The sequence below is a fragment of the Alosa alosa genome, chromosome 11 (assembly GCF_017589495.1).
Source record: "Alosa alosa isolate M-15738 ecotype Scorff River chromosome 11, AALO_Geno_1.1, whole genome shotgun sequence".
NCBI lineage: Eukaryota > Metazoa > Chordata > Actinopteri > Clupeiformes > Clupeidae > Alosa > Alosa alosa.
This window is the reverse complement of record NC_063199.1, coordinates 13,144,071-13,152,810: the sequence shown is the minus strand read 5'-3', so window position 1 is coordinate 13,152,810 and position 8,740 is coordinate 13,144,071.

Sequence of the window (8,740 nt, the reverse complement as noted above, 5' to 3'; positions counted from 1 at the left end):
ACCAGACTCAGAGTCAACGGCCACAAGTTCCCCAGGAGCAGCACGCCAGTTTCAGGAGGTATTCACAACTGTTTTTTTTTTATTTATTTTTTTTTTTATTTGCAAACATCATTGACATTACAGAAAATGCAACACTACGACATGCACATGAATACTACATACGACAAACAGACGTACATTACATAAACACATACTGTAACTTAACAAGACATCACATTGACTTGGCTTCCACAAACATAACACAACATAACATTAATAACAGAAAGGCTAAGGATGATTTGCGTCCAGGATGATTACAGATATGATTATCAGGATGAAATTGATGACCTGGAATGAAAAAGAAGGGGGATGGGGGGTGCGGATGGTAGCTCTAAGAGTGTGAATGAGGTGGTGTTGGGATGGGGGTGGGGATGGGGGGTGAGGGGTAGTGAGTATGTGAGGATGTATGTGTGTGTGTGTGTGTGTGTGTGTGTGTGCGCATATGTATAAGGCTGGTTTGCTGTTGGGCCAGGAGGAGAGAAGCTGGAACATAGAGAGGGAGAGAGGGAGGGTTTCAGAGGAGAGGAGTTGTAATTATTCTATTAATGATAAGTATAATAATAGGAATAACTGATTGCCTGGTTGATTGCCTGACTGATTGCCAACCTGGGCACCCATTAATGGCCACAGTTCCACCCAGCCCCTGCTGTTGAACACGTACGGCACACACAATGGTGAACACAGTTTGCAGCGGTTAACAGCATACTGTGTGTTTACATCCAAAAAGACTCATTTCAAGTTTGCATTTGTAAATGAACAAATTTCAACCAAAACAAAACACACTCTCAGAGTGGAGTCATTGCAGCGCTCCTCACAGCATCCGTGCTCCCCCTTACACCTCCAGCTCATCAATAGCGCCCACAGACGGCCTGTCAGCCTGGCCAGTGTTTCATGCAGACGCACTAAAACAAGCGGGGCCTGCATGTGATCAATCTCTTCTTAAGTGAGCCCCTTCGTGTGGTTCAGTGTTTTCCACTGAGCCTTATTCGTACTGGGAAAACAGCAGAAGTATCTCTCTCTTTTGCTCTCTCTCTCTTACACACTCACATTCGCTAGACCAGGTCAGGTGCAGAACTTTCAGTGCCAGTTTAAAATATTAAAACATTAAATACATTCCTAAAGCGTAAGGACTAAAAATTTGAAATGTGTCCAGAAATGTATCTTTTCATTATTTTAGAATAGCATGAAGGTAAATAGTAAGTATTGCGCTGTAGAGTAATTGGGTGAGTAAATGCTGATTCCTCACAGCCAATGCTTTAAACAGTATTGTACTGTGGTTTTCAGAGCCTCTCTAAGGCAGAGCCTCTCTAAGGCAAAACAGTGTCACTACACATACCCTATGCACACACTACACACACACATAGACACACACACACACACACACACACACACACACACAAACACACATCCCTCCCTCCCTCTCATCTCATTTTGTACCAGAGCCAGGTTGACAGGGCAGCTCACAGCTTATTACCAAATGTGAGCAAGGTCTCCCAAGTTCAGGACTGGTCATTGATTACCCCTCCAAGCCCACAGATATCATCCTCCATCCTCCTCGGAGCCAATCCACTTCCGCCTGAGAGCCCTATTGATCTGTGGCTAAATCTGAGCGCCGAGCGACCACCCCACCTTCCATCACTAACACCCCAACAGTGAGAGTGGGCTCTCATGTCTTCCCCACAACACACACACACACACTTTCTATGATTTACGGTGAAAAAACAGGTTGAGTGCTGCTTACAATGGGAAGCCATATCATGGAAATGGACCAAAGCATTTTCAGCCACATCATGTAAGCCCACTTATCCTCATGCTGTGCATTCAATCCCAACTGCATTCAAATCAGATCTCCATGAGACTACTTTAGAATGTGTGTTTGACATTTCACTACCACTTTACCCTCCTGCTGTATATCATATGATTTGGGGATGTGTTTATGAGCACAGGAAATGTAAGGCAGGCTCAGGCAGCCATCTGCCTGTCTCTGCATTCTAAGGTGTTACAAATGTGAGGCGGGCTCTTGGTGAACTTGTACTTACGTTGTCTGGTTAAGGGAAATGTGAGAAAGGTCAGATGACCCTGAATGACTTGCTAACGCTCCCTCTCCTCATTTGGAAGGGGAAATTAATCATCGCATGACCTCTGTCACTGATGGGGTCACCGAGGGGTCACGCAGAGGTGCTTGGAGAGGAAAGGATCCCCCTCCATGTCCTGGCCGATAGATACACACACACACACACACACTCACATATGGTCACATAGACATACAATCACACACAGTCTCTCTCTCTCTCTCTCTCTCACACACACACACACACACTCTCACACACACAGAGAGAGATAGAGAGAGATGCTCAGAGAGTCCCTCTTCCCCCTCACACAGGCAGGCCAGGAGGAGCACTCGGGAGGAGCACACCTGTGTGTGGTGTGGTGTGCTGGTGAGCAGGGCCTCTGGAGGCCTCATTAGCAGAGCTTCATCACTGAGCTGGGAGGACCTTAATGGTGCATAATGAAACAGGAGGAGCGGAGGAAAGGAGCAGACGAGAGGAGAGGAGAGGAGGGGGAGAGAAAAGAGGCACATTTTCAATCTAATAAAACTGAAATTGATTAATGAAAACACTTTGGAGAGGAGGAGAGTTACAACGTTGTTGGAAATAAAAAATGATGTATTAATCCGCTAACATTACAGATGGCTCAACCCTCCCGACAACTGCTAACCATTTGAGATGCTATTAGCATGCATAATTATGCTAATTAAGTTGTAATTAACTCTTAATTCTTCAGAGGACCCTCCTTTTTTCATCTCTAATTTACCATAAGTCGGCAGTTAGCTCTTACACAAAGCTTTTCTTTTCTCCTGTTCATTGTTAAGCGGTGCAGACACAATGCCTTTGTATAGCATCGCCTTTTAAAATGACATTTCATTTACGTTTTGACTGGGCTCCAAAGAATGACGCCCCATTTGGAGACTGTATACATTCACATCACTATCATCACAAGCCTTTAAGTGAAGAACTCCCTTTGCAGGAGGTGGGAGCTGGCTGATGGGCGAGCTTAATTAAGGCCAATTAAAGAGCATGCCTGGTTAGTGTGGATGGGTGGTGGGGTCTCAGGTGAGCGTGGGGGCGGTGAGGCCGGGGGCAGTGGAGAGGCGGGAGCGGAGAGACAGCTGGACGCACTCAACGCGCTTGTTTCACAGCTGGCCCACCTGTTACCCCGACACACACATACACACACACACCACCCCACTAGCTCCCAAAGTCTCATAAAATTCAGCAAACTGTTTTGAGTGATGTATGTGGGGAGTGGGGTATATTAGAATTAGAATGTGTGTCTTCCTGTACTGGACCCTGGGAGGGCCATGGAGAGTTAGGGTCACTAATGTGCTACTTAAAGGCACTCTAAGTGATGACACTTACTGCAAACATCACCTAACCAACCGCTAGCTGTCTGTGTCCTACACTGTAAAAACAAACGGGATCTCTGTGGACAACCCAGGCTCCAAAAACGGCAACAAAAACAACCTGGGCAAACTTCTGTAGCCCATAAAAACATAACAAACTGTTCCAGCAAATCACAGACAAGATGCGCGTTTAGGAGAGTTTCAATTGCACGGGAGCAGCACAGGAGGGAGGGGGAGGAAGTAGTGAGCTAGCTCTCTGTTTTGTTTGAAAGTCAACAGAAGTGACGTTACCCAGCATCGCTTAGAGCAGTGGTTTTCAAAGTGGGGGCCGCGAGGCGGTGCCAGGGGGGCCTCAGCAAGTTGGAAGGAAAAATAAAAGGAACAAATAAATACATTTGAAATTGTTTAAATATACCTATTACTATGAGGGTTGTTATACAATGCCATTATAATAATGTGTCACATATCTGAACATTATATTTTCCATGATAATGACTGAGAATAATAGAGGGCAGAACGCCCCAAATGCAGTTTTTTCACACTTTACGCTCCATTGCGAAGTGCTTGTGGCTAAAATAATTATTAGGATTAGCTTAATGTGTTTTTGCCGTAGTGTTGTCGATGGGTTTAATAACACATCAAGGGGGTCCTTGGCCTGAACCTAGTGGTATTTGGGGGGCCTTGTTGTGGAAAAGTTTGGGAACCCCTGGCTTAGAGCACCTTTAACATGCATCAAGAGCTCAATACAGAAATAATCCGCTCAAGTAGCTATGGATAAAAGGAGTCTAAAATGAAACTGCCTCTAACTTTATTCTCAAACAAAAAATGTATTCACTATAAATCTGCCGATTCATTGATAGCTATTCAATGAGTGGGAACACCACACACTGAGCAGGTTTCTCTGAGGAGTCAGAGGTATCATCTCACTGAACTGAAATTCAAATGGATGCCAAATATGAGAATTTACACCCAGTATATACATTTACATATTAGATTAAAATATTGAACACAAAAATTACAAAAAATATTCAATAATGTAATAATATAATATGAATATCATATTCTAAAAAAATATTATGCCCCCCCAGGACCAGGGCCAAAGTTTTCTGCAAAATCCATTTTCCTGCATTACCCTAAATTACAAAGGCCCTTTTGTCGTTAAACCTGACATAAAAATTATTCAATGCAGTGCTAAGTAACTGTGGATTCTCTGCCAGGACATAATTAGAGATTCATCCGGTCGTATATATCAAAATTAGTACATGTCAACAGGCTGGCGGGCATCAGGGCTAGGAGGGGGTGGCTGGGGCATATGGCGCAGCTCTACACAGCCACGCTGCGAGTGCGAGGAGAGAAATATGTCCGGCAGCTGAACTGTTGAAATGTAGAGATACTAATTAAGGCAGGGGAAAGTTTAGCACCTGTTTTTTTCTCGTTCTGTTTCTGCTAATGGATCCCTCAAACCGGCAGAGGCTCCACAGAGGCGCTAATGAGCCGTTCCAGACGGAACAGCAAACACGGATTCACCCACTGACTGACTGGGCCTCGCGCAGCCAGAAATAATACAGCAGGGCTACAAAATCACACAAATTAGGCTAAATAATGCATGGCCGACGCACGAACACATCTCTGCATCGTCTGGAAAACTGCACAAGCATAGCCGACAGGATAGCCGATTTGATTCGGGCGCTCTAATTTCCACCAGGTATAGGAATCCAGCAGCCAGCGCGTTCACGGGATCTGCTCCACTCCCATCGGCCAGCTCTTAACTGTGACAAACAGCGTCCACTGTCCTCATAGAAGATGAATCGGCCTTGAGCCGCACATCCATTACTCCAGACGTCAGGTCCGAAGTGTAGCCTAACCCAATCGCCCCCCATTAAAGAACCAGGAAGGAGGCTATTGATCGGCTGTTGTCTTTCATATATTACCCATCAGCCAGTCCACTGACAAACCACCCAGGCAATTAGCATACGCTAACTCTGTGACAAATTATGGCGCTCCCGCCGAATCACTTCAGAGGTGGCCTGATGACCTCTGCCTTGAGATTGAAGGAGACCCTCTCAGTTCAGGCAGGTCACCACACATCCCGGCCATGGTCAGCTGTTAGTGGGGTCAAATATTTATTTTGTTTAATATTTGTTTTAATCCATACCAAAACCCATGTCTAACAGATTCACTCCATGCAAACATTTCTAGTGACATTTCCAAATCGGCACAACTGTTTAGGTGGTGTTCTTTCCAGAAAAAAAGTCTGATGAAGGTTTGTTTGTTAAGGTATGGAGGTTTGTTACCCTGTCTGGCCAGACGGTTGGACAGCTTCAGTCTCAGCCTGGGTAATTCTTGTGGGCATCCTTTCCTGTCTTGGGTGTATGTTTCGTAGACATCTCGTCTCATTGGACGTGATACATGTCATTTCATTACACACATGAGATGTGTGTCGAATTGGATGAATGAAGACCATAGCCTCAGGTTATTCCTGGAGTAACAATATGTTTGGCCCTGGTCGCCAGACAAACATTGATAATGAGAAAGTCTCTGGCTCAAGTTAGAGAAAGTTCCTCTGGCCTAACATAATGTTGGACTCTAATGAAACGGTTAACGGCGAACTTATAAGGTTATAGATCAGCTAATAACAGTTGAGAACACAACATAATGAATGCCCTTTTACTCCCAGAGAATTCCCATAACATCCTAGTGTTGTAACAGATTAATGTAAAGTTTGTAGAGCTTTAGCTGAATGCTGAATGGCTCACACTTACTCAGACACTCTAAACCTGTGTGTGTGTGTGTGTGTGTGTTTGTGTGTGTGTGTGTGCGTCTGTGTGTAAGAGAGAGGGCTCGACTGGCCGGAGCGGCAGAGGGACAGGACTAATAAAGGCCCCTGGAGAACTGCTGGCCAGAAACATGCCCACAGGTGCTGTGCGGTAATCACTGCCCCTGGGAGAGGAAATGTGCCGCTCTTCTGTCCCGAGAAAATGCCAATAATATAGAGAGCCTCTCTTCTCCAGCCCACTGACAAACAAACTGGAATTCGCCCTCCCGACCAAACACGGAAAAAAAGTTGCCTATCCTCCCATCCCACAGACCTCTGAGGCCTTCAGGAAAATCTAGTTTACAGTGAGGAGAAGGTAAAAACTGCCAATACGATATGATCACCTTAAATAATTCATTTCCCATGACAACAGAAGGGAGCTCTTGTCGGATGAAAGGCACGGGAGGTTGTCAGTGTCGGGCTTAGCCGATAAAAACACAACACAATAATCTCAGAGTGCACTTAAGTGAAACTAATCGATCAGAGGGACCTCTCTGCATGGCGAGCCCTGGCCCATCTGTCAAAGCACATCATCTCGGGGCTTATCTGCACCAAATAATGGGGGATCAGCATGCTCTCCCTCTCCCTCTCTCTCTCTACCTCTCCTTGTCTGTTTGTGTGTGTGTGTGTGTGTGTGTGCGTGTGAGGGAGGGAGCACTCTGATATGGCATACCACTGGGCACTTCATTAGGCTCTTGACAGTCTGTGTAATACCCTCCTCTCTGGGAGACTCATCTTCAGCTTGAGTGCTCACTTGTGCACACACATACACACACAAACACAAACATGAGAAAGTACACCCACACACACACACACACACACACACACACACACACACAGAGAAAGAGAGAGAGAGAGAGAGATACACAGACCCCAGCAAAACTCAGGACACTAACTACTAACAGAGCCATATACACCATACATTCACAAATGTGTTAGAAGAAATTCAAATGCATATAATTCGATACAATATATAATTATCCATATCATTCACTGTCTCACACACACACCACACCACACACACAGACAGATAAGAGAGAACCAAACTATTATCAGACCCACCTTATCACAACCAGAAATGCCCAGATGGACGCACACACAACACACTTACTGTCACAGCATAGTTGTACACACTATCACTATCAGTTGACACATTATCATACACACAGAGAGAGGAGAGAGATCTGATTGACAAAGTATGCAGTCAATGTATTTAATTCACAGTGTACTGGCGCTATTTTTCTCCATTTACCATCAACATAACAAAGCCTATCAGATAATTGTAACAATCAGACATAAGAAGAGAGACAGGGGCAGGGAGGGAGGTAAGGAGGGAGAGAGAGAGAGAGAAAGTCTTAGCCACCTCCCTTCATCGCTAACGTGCATCTCTGCTGTGTCATTTAATCTTCTTAATTGAATGCCTCAATAATTCTAAAGAGATTATACTCTGCCATTGTGTCATCGTAAGGTCAGGGTTAGGGCAGGCCAATTACCTATTTGTCAAATACATAAAGCTCCCATCTCATTTTGTTTCATTTGAATTGATTGTGGTGTGGAAAAAAACAGATCCCAGATGGCTAATAAGATTTAGCGCTGCTGTGGAGAAACAGACAAGGCAAATATTTTTAAAGGTGCGGGATAACCAAGGATTATCTGCAATCACCAAGCACATCCACAAAAGCTGATTTTCACGGCACGCTTGTCCCAAGCTGACAACTTAAAGCCAAGCTCTTTATCAATTTGACTTGAAATGAAGTGCACACCGAAATAAACTTGCACATCTTGCTAACACGAGCAATCTGATCTACAGAGGCAAACACATCAGCATGCCATGAAACGATCAGAATCATCTCATTTCAGATAAGTGACTGAAAACAATATTAACATTTCAGTAACCTAATCAGATTGCTTCTTATGACTTTTATTCAAGGATTACAATACATTAAACATGATGAACTGGTTTACCATTGAAATGTTTGATTATGACCTTCAAATCAAATTAAATAAAATTAGTTATTTCTTAACCACTTAAGAATTGTTTTTCTTTGTCTTTTGTGTGTGTGTGTGTGTGTGTGTGTGTGTGTGTGTGTGTGTGTGTGACATAACTTCTGTGTCTGATGTGTAGCTTGCCCTGTGGACAGTAATACTTCAGAGACAGCTTGGGTGAGGACAACTTCCAGCCCAATTAAAGCTCATAGCCCCCCAACCCTCCTCCCCCAACACACACACACAGCTGACAATTAGCCTCGTACGGCAGGCCTATTGCGCCCCATGGACGGCTCTCAGCGCCTGCCGATGGCTGCCAATCTCAACAGGAAACCAATGATACAATGATATCTCCCCAGCAGGCAGGCAGAGGGACCCAGCCAGGTTAATAAGTGTTTAAATGTCAGTCTGACCTCTGACCTCGCAGGGCTCATCCCCAACTGACCGCACTAATGACCAGAGCTGCGGAGCTGGGAAGCTATGGAGGTCAGCCATAG